The sequence below is a fragment of the Microtus ochrogaster genome, unplaced genomic scaffold (assembly GCF_000317375.1).
Source record: "Microtus ochrogaster isolate Prairie Vole_2 unplaced genomic scaffold, MicOch1.0 UNK2, whole genome shotgun sequence".
NCBI classification, from domain to species: domain Eukaryota; kingdom Metazoa; phylum Chordata; class Mammalia; order Rodentia; family Cricetidae; genus Microtus; species Microtus ochrogaster.
The window spans coordinates 14,152,539-14,169,157 of NW_004949100.1; the positions used below are offsets into that span (position 1 = coordinate 14,152,539).

Sequence of the window (16,619 nt, forward strand, 5' to 3'; positions counted from 1 at the left end):
TTTGACTTTTTGTACACAGTTGTTCGCCTATGCTTTCTAATGTTATCCTTCTATTTTTCCCTAATGATTTCTTTCTCTTTGTTTCCTGATATTTTTCCTTCTACATCATTTGTTTTTATTTTATCTGTTATATTTTTTTACCCATGTATGCCTCCTAATATAAAACTTTCTACACAAGAAAACATTACCTCACAACCACAATTTACTTATTTTCCAAAACCAAAATCTTTATGTAAGAATAAATCATATTAAGATCATAAATTACATGTATTTCTTAGAAGCCCACAAGTAGTTAAACAATTTTCTTTGTATTAATTTTCCCACCATTACATCATCATCCCAAGGCAATGATTCTTTTATAATTAACTAACAAAGTTTTAAGCAAGCCAAGTGTATTCAACCAGTTTCTTTTGTACTAGCAGGCAGCTGTTTGCGGCTTCAGTGTAGCAGATACCTACAAAATTTCATTTAATTGGTCTAACCATCTATTTTTCTATACACACAATAGAGTCATTTGATTCCTTTTCACAATTTTGTCTTTTCAAGGTGCATGCTGGGATCTATGATTAATTCTCTAAACTATATGACAAAAGGACTCAGGCCTAAATATAGGTGTAGGACATAATTGTTTTCTGCAATCACCTGCCTGTTATTTCACAGGTAGAATTCATGCATTTATAATGCATGGAACTTCCTTGTTTTTATCTTTCATCTTTTGTAAATTTCACATCTAACAAAGGGGAAGGTAACTTTTAGCCTGTTTTTGCATTTTTTGTGTCTTTTATTAGAGTAGTTGGCACAATAACCAAAACCATTTTCCAAAATCATCTTTACTAACTATCCTAACCCACTGTATCTTTTAGGCTAATCCAGAAAGCACAATTAATTCATAGATCATCACTTCTCTTATAAAATCACCTTAACTATGATCTGCAAGTAAATTAGGCAGTGAGGTGTGGGATTTTTCTAAGTACTAATAACATTATACTAGGAAAAGTTGGAGTCCTTCACGTAGTGATCACACCACACACAATATGGTAGGAACACAACAGTAGCAAACAAAGGAAGTACAGCAGAAGCAAGGGGTATTCTGGAGATGATCAGGGTTTAGCTCTTGTTTGTTGAAATGAAGTGCATAAGCTTCATTGCTGACTACAACTCCTCTGTCATGGCTACCAGCATGGATTCTTCCATAAACTAGAATCACTGACACTGAGACTATTAGTTTTGAGTTCATGGTCTCCATATCGCTATAGTTATCATGAAATTGAATAATTACAGTGGTTAGAAACCAGATAGCTCCTAGCATTTCTCTCTCTCTCTCTCTCTCTCTCTCTCTCTCTCTCTCTCTCTCTCTCTCTCTATCTGTGCCAGTGCACATGCTAGGGAGAAGGAGGTATCATATCCCTTGGAACTGCAATATTAGGTATTTGTGAACTGCCTGATATAGAAGACTGACCTGAACTCTAGTCCACTGATAAAAAGAAAGCTCTCTTAACCAGAAACCATCTTGCTGGCACCAGAATTCTTTGTTTTTGGCATTTTTTTGCATTTAGTGAAACTGGTTATTAATTGTATATTCCATGAAAAAGTAAAATACTTTTACAACATACACAGAAACTAATAAAGAATAAGAATTACTTACATTGTGACTTTTCTGGGTTAAAAAAAAAAACAGACAAGTGATCTTTTAAACTGTGTCCTAGAGAAAACGTTTTCAATATTCTCTTCATTTTTTTCTTGCTAAGAAACAAGTAAAAACAAAAACCCTGAAATGTTCAAATACATGACAGAAAAACATTCAATACAGAATGTATTCAGTGAATGATAAATTATTAACTATGGTTGGAAATCATTACTAGTGCAAGCAGATTCCAGGTGTTCTAGAACTGGATTCCAAGAAATGAGTATTCAATTAATTTGTAACAGAACTAGTTTAAAGTACCAGGAATAATGATGTAAAAAAGCAGATGAGTTATTAGTTAATATGCTTGATTTTGTTCAAAATTATTCAGAAAAGTATGAATGAAAGTCTCATATGAATTTTGGAATAGTTGAAATTTGATACATTGATAAAATATAAAGCACCTTAAAAATTAACTCATGGGATTGATATCAGCAAGTCATTTCTTAGAAAACTGGGGACTTCTTTCCCTTTATGTTTGAGATAATAATGAATTACGTTTTTTCCCTTTTTCTATTTCCCTCCAACCCTTCCCATAGCTATTCCTTGCTCTTTTTCAAATTCATGACCTCTTTTTAATTATTTGTTATTATATGCACGTGCATATATAAATATATATTCCTAAATAGAATATGCTCAGTTTATATAATGTTAGTAATATTATGTTTTCTGAACTGACCATTGATATTGGTTAACCAACTGGCATGCTCTTCTAGTAATACTATTTCTGCTACTCTCAGTATTCCTTAGTAACATGTAGTTCTTTATGTGGGGTTATGGCCTCCTGGGCTTTCCTTATACACTTTGTCAGGGCTAATGGTGAGGTCCTTTTTCATCTTATTGTTGGTCAGTCACATTGGTCTGACCTTATAGGTATAGCTTCTGATGTTACTAGGAAAATACAGTTTTGTGTCAACTTCTCTGTTACTCTGAATCTTATAATCGTGCTGCTCCAATTTCCACAATGTTTCTGGAGCCTTAGATGTAGAAGCTGTTTTGTAGATGTATGCATAACTCTATTTTGTTAATTTTTTAAAGTATTTTTGAAACAATCTTATTTCGCATATCAATCCTCGTTCCTCCTATCCTCTCCACCTTCTCCCCTCTCCACCCCTATCCACTCCTTAGGTGAGGCCTCCCATGCAGAGTAAAAGAGTTTGCCCCATCTCTTGAGGCAGGACCAAGGCCCTCTACCATGTATACAGTATGAGCAAAGTATCCATCAATAGGGAATAAGCTCCAAAAAGCCAGTTTAAGCACTACGAATAAATATTGGTTACACTGCTATTGGCCCCACAAACTGCCCATGCCACACAACTGCCACCCACATTCAGAGGGCCTAGTTCAGGTTTATGCAAGTTCCCCAGCTGTCAAAACAGTGTCAATGAGCTCCCACTTGCTCCAGTCAGCTGTTTCTGTGGTGTCCCCATCACAGTTTTGGCCCCTTTGTTCATAATATCACTCCTCCCTCCCTATGATCGGAATCTAAGAATTCAGTCCAGTGCTTAGTTGTGGATCTCTGCATGTTTCCATCAGTTACTGGATGAAGGCTCACAGCTATATTTTAATTGGTTGTGGTTTTCTGCAGTGATCTGTCTGTTGCAATGAGAAGTTTCCTTGACAAAGGTGAAGTCTGTGCTTATCTGTGGATATAAAGACACATGTTAGAACTGTTGGTAGAAATTATGCTGTTTCCCTAAATTAGTGGTTTTAAGTTCTCCTCCAATGACCATCACTTCACTATCATTGAGTAGTGGTTAGGTTTCCAGTACCATCTATGGTTTCCTGTTAGAGCCTGTGTGGGCCCCAACACAGATAACTATTTTCCCTAACTGGACTGGTACAGAGGCGCAAGGAATAATCAGACACAGCTTACAAGGTCATTACAGAAGGGCATCTCAGGGTCCTTTCTCCTGATGATCTCCCTGTGTTTATTATCCAAACAGCTTATATACCAACACATAAATTGAGCGGGGGTGGGGGGAATCATTGTCCCGGGTGTCTGTGTATTGTTCTGTTTATGTCCCGAATTAGACTGATGCCGATGATTTTGGACAGACTGAGAGTACCCCCGCTACCATAACTTTGATTCTGGACCATTTTCAAGAAATTAGAAATAGAGCAAAGAAAGAAAAATTGGAAACTAAAAAGGGTAAGCTTACCATCTTTTGCAAAACCTAATGGCCAGCTTTTGGAACCGCTTGACTGATAGAGGGAACCTTTGACAAAAGACTTGATTTTTGGTGAATCTGGACACCCAGACCAGATTCCTTACCTAATCACTTGGGAGGACCTTGTAGCATACCCTTCTGCTTCATTAAAACCCTTAATTTCCAGGGGCTGAGAAACAAGACTATCTTTGCCATACAGGAGGAAAAAGATGAGAGGATCTTAAGCCCTCATCTGCCCCTGTGCTTCTAGGGGGTACAGAGAATGAACTTCGTTTCTCACCTCCCTCATTACCGACCACCTCCCCGAACTGATCAGGTAGCCAGGGAGAGGGCCCAGGGAGTCTCAGGGAATTTGGGAGGCCCACCCTTCACCAGAGGATGGGCACAATGAGAATTGCCCCAGGTGGCCAACTCTGCTACTCTTCCCTTGAGGGGGTCAGCCCACAGGACAAGGAGGGCAATGAACAGATGCAGCATTGACCCTTCACCTCTAGTGATCTCTATAACTGGAAAAGCCAAAACCCCAGTTTCTCAGACAATCCAAGGGCCCTTATTAACCTTTAAGATTTTGCTATATTCGCCCATCAACCAACCTGGGAAGATTACAATCAGTTGTTTACCATGCCGTTTACCATGGAAGAAAGAGAGAGAATTCTGACAGAGGCCCAGAAGTTGGTCCCAGGACCTGTTGAAAACCCAACTGTCAACCCTGCCCTAACAAAGCAAGCTTTCTCCCTGACCTTTCCTAACAGAAATTTTAACTTGGCAGAAGGTAAGAAGAGGCTCTGGGTCTACCAACAGGTTCTGATGAGAGGTCTATGCATGGCCAGCTGACAGCCCACCAATTTGGCCAAAGTCAGTGATATACTACAAGAAAAGACAAAAATCTCTATCAGCCTTCTTAGACTGGATTATGAAGGCTTTTAGGGCACACTCTCCTATATAGCCTAAGACTAAGGAGAATATGTCAGCCATGGTTATTGTCTTTATTAATCAGGCTGTGTCTGACATTAGGCACAAGTTACAGAAGATAGATGGGCATCTGTAAGATAGATAAGAGCATTTGGGAGCTGTTAGCAGTAGCTCAGAGTGTATAACAACCCAGAAACCAAAGAGGACAAACAGAGGAGGGACATTGCTGAAGGGAATGAGAAGCAGAATCAAAATATGGAAAGAATCCTCCTAGCAGCCAATGCAGGAGATCCAGATGAATAGAAGTGTCAACTGAGATGCCTAGTCAAAGGTCAAGTATATTGATGACCTCCTGATAGCAGCTGACACTGAAGAAGCTTGCAAGGAATCCTGAGCCACGTTCATTGACTGAGAAAAGACCTACAAGACCAGCCCTTGCCAGATGACGAGCTCACCTGGTACACAGACGGGAGTAGCTTTACGTGTGATGGCAAACGTATGTATAGATTCATTTTCTGGATGGTTTGAGACTTTTCCAACTGAAAAACATGAAACTGCACAGATGTTCACCAAAACATGACTTGAGGACATAATTTTAAGGTATGGTACTCCTACCCTCTTAAGTTCAGACAGTAGACCAACTTTTATCTCTCAGGTAATGCAGCTCTTGTTAAGGGCACTGAGAGTGAATTGGAAATTACATTGTGTTTATAGGCCCCAGGGTTCAGGTCAGGTTGAGTGCATGAACAGGACTCCAAAAGGGACCCTTACCAAATTAACATTGGAAACTTGTAGTGACTGGGTGGCTCTTCTCCTTTCCTCCTTTATAGGGTTCCAAATTCACCCTATACCTTGGGATTAACCAAATTTGAAATCGTGTTTAGGAGACACCTCCTATTTTGTCCGACTTAAAATTGGAGCGTTTTGTTGAATTTGATAATGTTAACCCGGCTGTTTCCCTCGAGGCTGTGGCTCCTGTGCATAAGGACATATGGTCTTGCCTGAGAATCATTTATGAGACAACACCACCACCCATGCCTCGCAAGTTTCAGCCAGGAGAATGGGTCTTCATAAAGAGACATCAGAGGAAGACCCTTCAGCTGCACTAGAATCATATACTGTGATCCTGATAACTCCAACAGTCCTGAAGGTAGATGGAATTACAACTTGGATTCATCACATCCATGCCAGGTCAGCAGATCATATAGTCAACATCCTTTATGGGACTTGGTTTCTAAAACCTTCCAGGTGATAAATGACTTGACACCTAATTTGGCTAAAAAATGCTGACTTTGTCTGAATGCACAACCACCTTTTATGTTGGTATTACAATAGCTAGTGATTACACCTCAGTCTTCCCAAATTCCTACCCATTGGGAAAATAAGGAAAAATTTCACTACAGCAGGTGACAGGTATGAGGACCTGTGTAGTGCCCCCTGTAAGACAATCCCCAGTGGGTCTATGTAGCCAGATCATCATCATACAAAATAACACCCTCTATTTGTCATCTGCTGGATGGTGGGCTTGCAATTCAAGATTAACTCCCTGCATCCATGGGGCAGTCCTTAAAAAAAGACAAGGATTTTGTGTGATGGTTCAATTGTTCCCCAACATAAAATACTATACAAAGGTCCAAATGGAACTGACCTAATGCACGAAACAATCCCACGCCAGTTAGGATTTAAAGGGGTATTTATTTTGGGGATAAAACTCACAAAACACCAACCATCAGGAAAGGAGCCTAGTCGCTGGAGCAGGAGCCAGAATCAAGCACTGGAAACAAGAGAGCAAACCGAGGCTTGCCGCTCATTTTTAAAGATAAATAGACCATGCCCCAGTGGGCTGGTATTTCAGCAGCTATTGGCTGAAGGAGCTGAAGGGCTCACGCAGCATAGTGGGCTCGTACTTCAGCGGCTATTGGCTGAAGGAGCGGAAGGTCCTCCCACAGCACTGACCTTATCCCATTTTCCTACCAAAGCAAAATTGGCAATAGGAGCAATAGCTATCTTGCTCTCTTCTCTGTTTGGACTGAAAATAGCTGGAGCAATGAGGGTGAGCACATCAGCCTTAATCCTCCAAGAAAAAAACTACCAGGCCCTACAGTCAGCCACCAATTCAGATCTCAAAAACAGAACAGCCTATACTCAAGTTAGAGGCCTCTTTAGATTCCCTGACTAAGGTTACCTTACAGAATCAAAGAGGTTTGGATCTCCTCTTTATGCAACAAGAAGTCTTATATGCTTCCCTGGGGGTAAGAATGTTGTTTCTACGTCAATCACTCTGGGGTAATAACAGATTCAATGGCTTGTTACAAAAACAGATTAATGATAGGAATAGAATACTCATGGGGAAGGTAGATGGTATGAAAACTTGTTTAACTGGTCTCTTAGGTTAACCACTTTACTTTCAGCCAACAGGCCCCCTAATGATCTTGCTTTTACTACTTACTCTCGGTCCATGCCTTTTGGAAGGAGGGCCTGCTTGTTCTTCCTAGCTGCCAAGCTAGCTTAGCCCTGAAATAACCAGACAGAAATTGTATTAATTCACTGTTTGTCCCATTAGCTCTAGCCTCTTATTGGATAATCACATCTTGATTTAACCCATCTCTATTAATCAGTATATTGCCATGTGGTGGTGGCTTACCAGGTAAAATTCTAAGTGTCTGTCTCCAGAGGATCCATGGCGTCTCTTTCTGTCTGCTTTCTTCTTTCCAGAATTCAGTTCCAACTTCCCCAACTACCTAAGGTCTGCCCTAGCAACAGACCAGGGCAGTTTCTTTATTCATTAACTAATGAAAGCAACACATAGCCAGAAGGACCTTCTACACCATTTCCCTTTTTCTGCTTTCACAAAAAGGAAGGCTTTAACTTTAACATAACAAAACTACATATAACAAAACAGGTATCAACCAAGAACTACAGTTACAATATTTATATCTACTTTATCTTTTATCATAACTGAGAAACATTATAACTATAACTATAAATTATACAACTCCATCAAAGACTCAAGAAGGAATCTTACTAAATAAACAGGAAGTGCATTATAAACAACTTCCAAAACTCTAGAATTGACAGAAACATTTCACTATCTGGAAAGTCACCCAAAGTTCCTCTGTACTGTTGGGGCATCTGTCTTTAGCCTACTGGCCCATGTTATCCAGCAGGCTTTTCCATGGAGCAGGAAATTTCAAAGACACTTCAATCTATATTGGCAGTTTTCAGTCACTTCTGTGTCTTGTAGAATATCTGGCAGACTTTTTCATGAAGCAGGATCCCCAAAGGATCATCTCACCTTTAGGCAATTTCAGCAGTCATTGCTCTGTGGGTCCTAGGCAAGAGCAGTTTCTTGCTCAAATGGCTAACCAACTCCATAGGGAGCCTCTTCAGTGCCCATCTTCCTCTTGAAGTAGATTGGTGCTGCCAGGAACAGATGTGGTTCATTGTCATGAAAAGTCCTAAGTTATTAAAACATTTTAAATGCCATATTCCGAAGGTCTCTGAAAATTTGAAGAATACCTACCTAACTGAAATATATCTCTATACAATTAGAAAATCTAACTAACATGACTACGAGCTTGACTATTAAAGATGACTCTCTATTAACCTATATTTCTTAATTATACATTACATTTTTAAATGAGCTACACAATCACAATATCTTAATCAAGAGAAGATATATACATATAACAGAATTGACTTTAAATTTGTATCAATAAACAAAGATCTATACCAATGCAAATTGTTCATATCTATATTATATTCTTCTTTAAATGTAAAAGAACACTTATAAGCAATATTTGGGAATATGAGCATAGTTTTATTCATACTGCTTCTTGCTATTTGGGGGTACTGTTAATCAGGTTTTTTATGGTGTATACTATGTGCTAGGTTCATCTCAGTCAGCAGTTAGGTGATGTAATTTTTTGAGAGTGGTTATGGCGACCTTTCAGGAGGTCTTGGTCATGAAACCATATTCGCCTAGAAGCAATCCACAGGTTCTCATCTTCTGTTAAAACAAAAGAAGAACCTCTTTTCCCAAGCAACATGTCCTTAAACCCAAATTTTGAAGTCAAGATAACTTTACAGTATACATGCTGGTTTAGCTTAGTAGCCCATACAATTAAATGTTTTATGTGTTTTTAGTTGACCATGTGAGTACCAATTGTTGGAAAAAGGGCCTGCTTGTTCATCCAACCTGCCTGGCTACCTTAACTCTGAAATAACCATACAGAAATTGTATTAACTAAATCTCTGCTTGTCCCATTAGCTCTAGCCACTTATTGGCTAACTCTCACATCTTGATTTAACCCATTTTTTATTAATCAGTATATTGCTACATATGGCAGTGGCTTACCAGATAAAATTCTAAGCGTCTATCTTTGGCAGATCCATGGCCTCTCTCTCTCTCTCTCTCTCTCTCTCTCTCTCTCTCTCTCTCTGCTTTCTTCTTCCCAGAATTCAATTCCATCTTCTCCGCCTACCTAAGTTCTGCCCTATCAACAGGCCAGGGCAGTTTCTTTATTCATTAACCAATGAAAGCAACACATAGTCAGAAGGACCTCCAACACCACCCGCCTCATAAACAGACTCATGGCTTTTGTTCAAGAATTGCTCAATACTATTTAACTGATGGTATTGATGTTCCAGTATCACCCCTTGAGCTCCTGATTGAGTACTGTCATCAATACTTGTGAAGGGGGAAAATGTAGGGCCAAAGGCAGTTTTCCTAGGGCAACTTGGTACACACCTACCAAGATGGGTTCTTTAGATTAGTAGGAAAGTAGGCTCAAGTTTCAGTTTGCCCTAGGGCAATGCTACCCCTTAGATCCCTCCTGTTCTGTTCTCATTTCACTCTGGGAATTTTTCCTGTCTTCCCAGGAGACAGCATTAACAGCTGGATACAAACTTGTTCTGTTTTTACCCTTAGAATGACTAATTCATTTTCTTTATTAGTTTCAATTGAAAATCACTACAGAATGTAAAGTTCTAGTCATAGGAAAGCTGATAACTTATTATAGACTGTTAGAAAATACAAGTTAGTCAGTCATCCTTTAAGTATTGATATAATTAATTACAGGAATAAGCCTTATTTAGTTCCCTATATATGTTTTCAAAGTTAAACTTAAAACAAGTAATTAGAATCAAAATTTGTCTAATCAGATATACCTAGGCATCCCTCATACTTCAAAGATCTGCAGAATATGGCATTTAAAATAAAGATTAAAAAACTTCTAGTAAACAGAGACTCTAAGATCCTAGCAGTGGTCAAAGGTCACCAAAGAAGATTATGGGAGACCGTGATGTCACTACCTAGATTATGGTGATGTTGACCACTGGGAAAGATGCCCCCAGTCTAACACCTGCTGCCAGGACCTGGTCCAGACTGTGGACAAACAGCAGTATATGGGAGAATTGATGGTACCCCTTTTGTCTAGATAAAATAAGGTCTGTCTTTTCTGAGCATGTGTTAGAGAGGAGGCTGCTCACTCAAGGACAGGAATAGTCTTGTGGTTAAATACCAAATGACCATTTGTGCTGTGCTTTGTTCTGTCTTTGCATACAAGTAAGTTATGAAATAAACTCTGGGCTGTTTGGCTGCTTCAGCATGACCAGATAGACCTCCTGATTCTATCCTGACTTTTCTTTGGCCTCAAGCATCCCATATCCAGGAACCCTCACTGACTTTATAGAATCTGGCTTCTACAGGTATAGTTCTGATAAGCTGATAGAGCAATGACTACTTACTGTTTGGATCACACTTCAGATTTTAGATTTATTCTGGTTGCCATCAAAATATAAACTTAAAGGTGTTTTTCATCATGCCAAAGGCATTTTTGTCCAATCCATACATGGTTCTCTGTACATCAGAAAAATATACATGCTTCTAACCAAAATCTGTAGTTTTTGGTAGGACTCAAAGATATGAGTTTATGCCTGCTATATAAAAATACCCATTATCTGTACTTTTTCTGCAATATGGATCAATATGGTCCTAAAACTTTCAAATGTATTATTTTTCAGTACATAACTTTTAACTTCTGTTCTAAGTTTAAACTTATCTCAATAGGTTTTCATTTGGCTGGCAGAAATATCTAAGCATCAGTTGCTGACTACAATCTTCTCTGAATGACTGTGAGCTCTGGACTTCCTTAAAGCTGATGTGGACCAGTCCAACTGATGTGAATGATCCCTGGCTCTTCAACAGTCTGAGAACCAGATGATTCTGATGAGTGGCCCATTGCCTGAGTTTCATCCTTATCTTTGGCTATCCTTTCAATCTACTTGAAACCTGATGACAATACTCTGATATTAGCTTGAAGAAGTTGCAGAAAGGAGCACATCATCTCATGCTCTCTGCCCAGAATAGGCTGAAAGGCTGAGATAAGGGATAACTCCCTGGCATGGGGGACAAAATGACTACCTATAGTGCCAGAAAAATAGCCACAGAGTTGTCAATTAAAGGATTTGTTAACTAAAATGGTCCTACAAGAAAAAGTCATTTGGTTCTTTATGCAGAACCACAGAACCCAAGAGTATATTCAGGATTATAATTACAATTTTGTTGTACTCAAAAGAACAAAACTACAGGGCCTGGTAGGCTGGCCACTGTCCTGGAAAAATCTGTTAACTAAAGGTTCTTAGGCTCCAATATTATCTCCTTAAACCCATGGGCAAGCAGGATTCATGACTGTGTCCTGTAATTGGTACTTGTGAAGGGAGAAGTGTAGGGCCCAGCCATGATAAGCTTAATAGAGACCTGAGTCTCAGTAGTTTACCCTAAAGCAATACCTGGTTCCAATAAGGACTACACATCGAGCCTGCCCAGGCAACACCCAGAAATAGACCATTGAAAGGAAATTCCCAACATTCCAACCTTTGTAGATAGGATCACCTGCTAGCACACATTCATCAGGAGACTTTTAGACAAATGTCAGCCAATCAGGGGTCTTGAACCTTAGAAATTCCTTACCCCCAACATTTACTATTATAAAAACCCAACTCTAACTGAGCTCAGAGCTCTCCTATCACTCCAAGTTTTTAAACTTGTGTATAATAAAGGTTTTTTTTTTTTTGCTTTTACATATGGGACTAGGTCTTGTTGGATTTTGGGGGATTTCATGGACATAAGAATAACAGCTTTATTTTAACAGCTGCTTTTAGGTCATACTGTTCTGAAGTCATCTTTTGCAATAAGCAATGTTCTTTAAGCAAATAAATTAAATTTTGCAATAAGCAGTGCTTTAAGCAAATAAATTAATAAATTATTATCAAATAATCTTTCTTTTCTTTTAATCTTCTATGATAAAGTGTGCAAATTAACTTACCTGATCTTTGATCATTGCCTTCAAATTTTTTTTTCCCATGGAACTGGTCATTTGACTAAATCATGATGAGGAGGGAGACGGAGTCATTGACCAGGATTGTACAAAACAAAGTATTACAACAGGTAATTTTCATAATAAATTTTACAAAAATAATTTGAAAAAAATTAATCCCATCTACCACATTCATCATGGTTTGTTCCTGAAAATGTGTCTGGGGAGACAAGGGAATGAAGGAAGGGTAGACATATATTCAGAAAAGATAGATCAGGTGCACTGTGTATAATCTGCTGGAGTGGCAGCAACTAACCAACAATCTGAAAACTCGGTAAATTTATTATGTATAGTTCAAAAAGGTAAGGTTACCTAGTCTCGTTGGGAGATTTCTATAGGGTACAGGCTTAGACTGGTAAATAGACTGGTAAAGGAAGCTGAGGTCATTGTTATACCCAAATCCATGAAGTCCCAACAAAAGGCAACAAGGAGACTGAGTCCTGAAAACATATATGTAGAACTAAATAAGGATTACTATTGTAACTAATTATATCAGTACTTTAAAGATTGACTAACTTGTATTTTTAACAGTCTATAATAAGTTAGCAGCTTTTACAAGACTAGAACTCCAACACTCTGTAATGACTTTGAATTAAAGCTAATAAAGAAACTGAATTAGTCATTCAGAAGGTAAACACATAACAAGTTTATATCTAGCTGTTAATGCTGTCTTCTGCAAAGGCAAGGAACAGGTCCCAAAATGAAATGAAAACAGGAGGGAGTCTAAGAGCATTGCTCTAGGGCAAACTGAGACTCAGGTCTACCTGCTGATCAATAGAACCCATCTTCGCAGGTATGGACCAAGTTGACCTGAGAAAGCTGCCATGCCCCAACGTTTTCCCCCTTCACAAGTGCTAATGACAGGACTCTATCATGGGTCCTGTTCATCCAGGGGCTCAAATCTGTTGATAAGAAGCAAGATCATTAGGGGACTATCAGAGCTGAAAGTAAGGTTGTTAACCAAGGAGATCAATTGAACAAGTTTTTATCCAGCTTTAGTGTAAGTTCATTAGCAAGGTCATAGAATCTCTAATTACCCCAGAGTGATTGACATAGGAACAACATTCTTTCCCCAAAAGAGGAGGTCTAAACCTCTTAGTATCAATACAAAAATTCATGACTCAGTTTATCCAATAGCTTAAACCCTAACAATATAAAACATAATATAAAACATTTTATAGCACAGATATTTCACAGCCTTATAAATTTGTTTAAAAAATTAAAAATTTTAAATGTTTTTTTGCAATATTAAAAATATTAAAAATAAAGTACTTCTTCTTTGGTCCCACATTTGGCAGCATCTACATAGCCTGTTTTTTTAGGTCTCAGCATGCTCCATTTTATTGTAGCTGGTACTTTTGGTGACTATTACCTGGCACTGGCATTTAAAAAAATTTCTCAATCCAAATTATCTTGGAGATTTGGTAGGCCCACTCAATGTGGTCATCTTTAATTGAGATGTGGCATCCATTTTTTTTAACTCTAGCAAAATGGCAATTTAAAATTTAAAATGAAATTATGCCTTGTGGTTTCATTAAAATTACCCATGCATAGATTTTAAGTAAATAAAACATGGGTCTAACAAAGGAAGATCCATAATACAATTTTTAAAAACAGCATATAGCAGTTTTACCATTATCTATACCAAAAAGTCATCTGAATTTTTGCTAATCCAATTTAGCAATCAGAGCTCCATGATAAATTTCTGAAGTCAGACCCATAACAGCAAAAATAGATCATTTTTGTCTCAGCTCCATGTTTGCAAGAAAAGTTATATAGACCAACTTTTTAACAAAACAAGCATATTCAGTATTTGCATGTATGAGAAACCATAGCCAACATAGTTTACATCCTCTTTTGACCTTATATAATTTCTTATATACCTTTTATTTACATTTACCTTAACCAGAATTAACCCAAAATTTTGACAACACACCAAAATCTCTCTCGCTTTTTAGACAACATATTTTTTTTTTTTTACTGTAGTCTTTTTTTGTGGTTTCTCTCAGAGGTGTATGGCTATAATATTTTAAGCAAGAACAGAAACATGCATATAGTATAACAAAAAATTCAATTTAACATCACATAAAATCCAGTACCGGTGTGAAACATTTGAGACCTACAGTAGTTTTTTTTTTTATATTAACCAATAATAATTTGTAAACAGACCCTCTAAATGATGACAGATATTTATAACACATTGGTTCAGAATGATCAAAGCAGCTCTGGTAAAGCAAGGTCAAATGGTACAGGAGAATTGTCTATATTCTATCAATTATGTTTTAAATAAACCCTGATAGGCCAGTAGCCAGGCAGGAAGTATAGGCGGGAAAACCAGACAGGAAGTTGAGGCAGGGCAATGAGAAGAGAAGTGTTCTAGGAAGCAGGAAGCTCTCTCCCCAGTCCTGTTCAGATACCGAAAAATTAGGATGTGACCTGCCTGCTGAAAAAGGTACCAAGCCATGTGGCTAACATATACTAGAATAATGGGCTAATATAAGTTATGAGTAAATAAGAAGCCTGAGCTAATGGGCCAATCAGTTTATACCTTATTGAGACCTCTGTGTGATTTTCTTTGGGAACTGGTGGGAGGACAGAAACCAGGTAGGTCAGAAACCTCAGTCAACAGAATGGCACCAATATCTGGACAACTGCATCCTCATAAAGCCTGAGACAGCTTGGGAAGTAATTCTAGAACAAAATAACAGCGTTACACATGGTTTCTTGGTAGCATCAATTTCTCAGGACTGCTCTGCTAGCTAGAGGCAAGCAAGAACTCTCATCTATGAGAGGCTTCCTGACTCAGCTTTAGCTGTAAAGCCTTGCAGCTCCTTTAAGAGGTCCTGCCAAGTAACACTTAAATAGTGTTGATAAAAAGATGACCACATGCTTTTCAGTTTTCAGCTGTAGCAGAAAAAATGCTGTGTTGTTTTAAAATGCAGCTTTCTGGGCCATCCTGCCAAAGCAAACTCTGACTCTTTCAGGCAGGCAGTTTAACTATGGAGCATTTGAGTGCGGTTTGTGAGCACACTGCTGCAGCTTGCTTGCTGGAAAGATCTTGAAATGCCATAGAGTTGTGGCAATAAACATGGCTCTAGTTGGTACCTCAGCCATGATGCTGGAATCTCATAAAGCTAAGAAATGGGCTGGATCTAGCCATCAAAGCCACAGCTTTAATCCTCTCTATATTGCATAGCAAATTAAAGACTCCTGAGGTCAGAAAAAGAGAGATACAGTAAATATAGATTCAAAGATGAAAAATCCTCTAAATGGTTTACTGTGGTTAAAAATGTTTATATTTACTTGGGAGAGTGACGAAAGAGGTTAAAGTCTTCAAAATAAAAAAGAAAGAGAGTAGGTGGGTGTGGTAGTACACACCTTTAATCCCAAAGGCTGGGAGGCAGAGGCAGACAGATCTCTGTGAGTTCAAGGTGCGGTAGCATACATCTTTAATCCCAGCACTGGGGAAGCAGGGACAGGTGGATCTCTGTGGAGTTCGAAGACAGCCTGGTCTACAGAGTGAGTTCTAGGACAAAGGTACACAGAAACCCTATATCAAAAAGTAAAAGTAAAAGAAATAGAGGTTAACTATGAAAAATACACAGAGAATCTGGATACTGTATGTTATTATGCTCTCTTTGAATTGTTTAAATGCTGAGGAAAGAGAAACAACTGCTAAAAGATATTTACTTATAACTGCTGCTGAATTAATTTTAGATAAGTATTTTGAAAATACCTTGACTCCAAAATTGAAGTCAAAAGGTATGATACTTTGGAGAAGAGATTTTGCTTCTGTTTCCATGGGAAATAAGAGGCTATGGATTCATTCTGAGTTAAGAAAAATCAGGTTTGATCAATGAATACCACCTGAGCAATCTCTGGTAGGAACCGATGGCCCAGATGTCTGAGATCTACATCCAGAACAGATTCAAGATGCTTCCTGAGATGATCAAGCCTCACAGGATACTCCCGTCAGGACTTGATCATAATTCTAAATTTTCTTTAGGTCCCCATAAGATTATCAGTACCTCCAATCAGCAGGAAGTAGCCTGCAATACTATGCCTGCATTCCCAAAAAACGGACTATGGATATTTTTCTTTGTTTAAATAAAAGGGGAGAAAGTGGTGCAGGAGAATTGCCTATATTCTGTCAATTACATTTTAAATAAACCCTGATTGGTGAGTAGCCAGGCAGGAAATATAGACAGGACAACCAGAAAGGAAGTAGAGGCAGGACAATGAGAACAGGCATATTCTGGGAAGCAGGAAGCTCTCTCCCCAGTACTGTTCGGACACCAAAGAAGCAGGATGTGACCTGCCCTGCTGAAAAGATACTGAGCCATGTGGCTAACATATACTAGAATAATTGGCTGATATAAGTTATAAGAGTTAATAAGAAGTCTGAGCTAATGGACCAGTTAGTTTATACCTTATTGATACCTCTGTGTGATTTTCTTTGGGGCTTACCAGCTG

At 38.4% G+C, this 16,619-nt stretch overlaps 1 long non-coding RNA gene across 1 annotated transcript; it reads right to left on the reverse strand.

Moving 5' to 3' along the window:
• Window positions 1-3,249: 3,249 nt before the first annotated feature.
• Window positions 3,250-7,257, reverse strand: LOC106144299. Its single transcript, XR_001229366.1, has 3 exons — window positions 7,217-7,257; window positions 5,223-5,306; window positions 3,250-3,327 (listed from the first exon to the last, which is right to left on the reverse strand). It is a non-coding gene; the product is annotated as an uncharacterized LOC106144299 (long non-coding RNA).
• Between the last annotated feature and the right edge of the window lie 9,362 nt (window positions 7,258-16,619).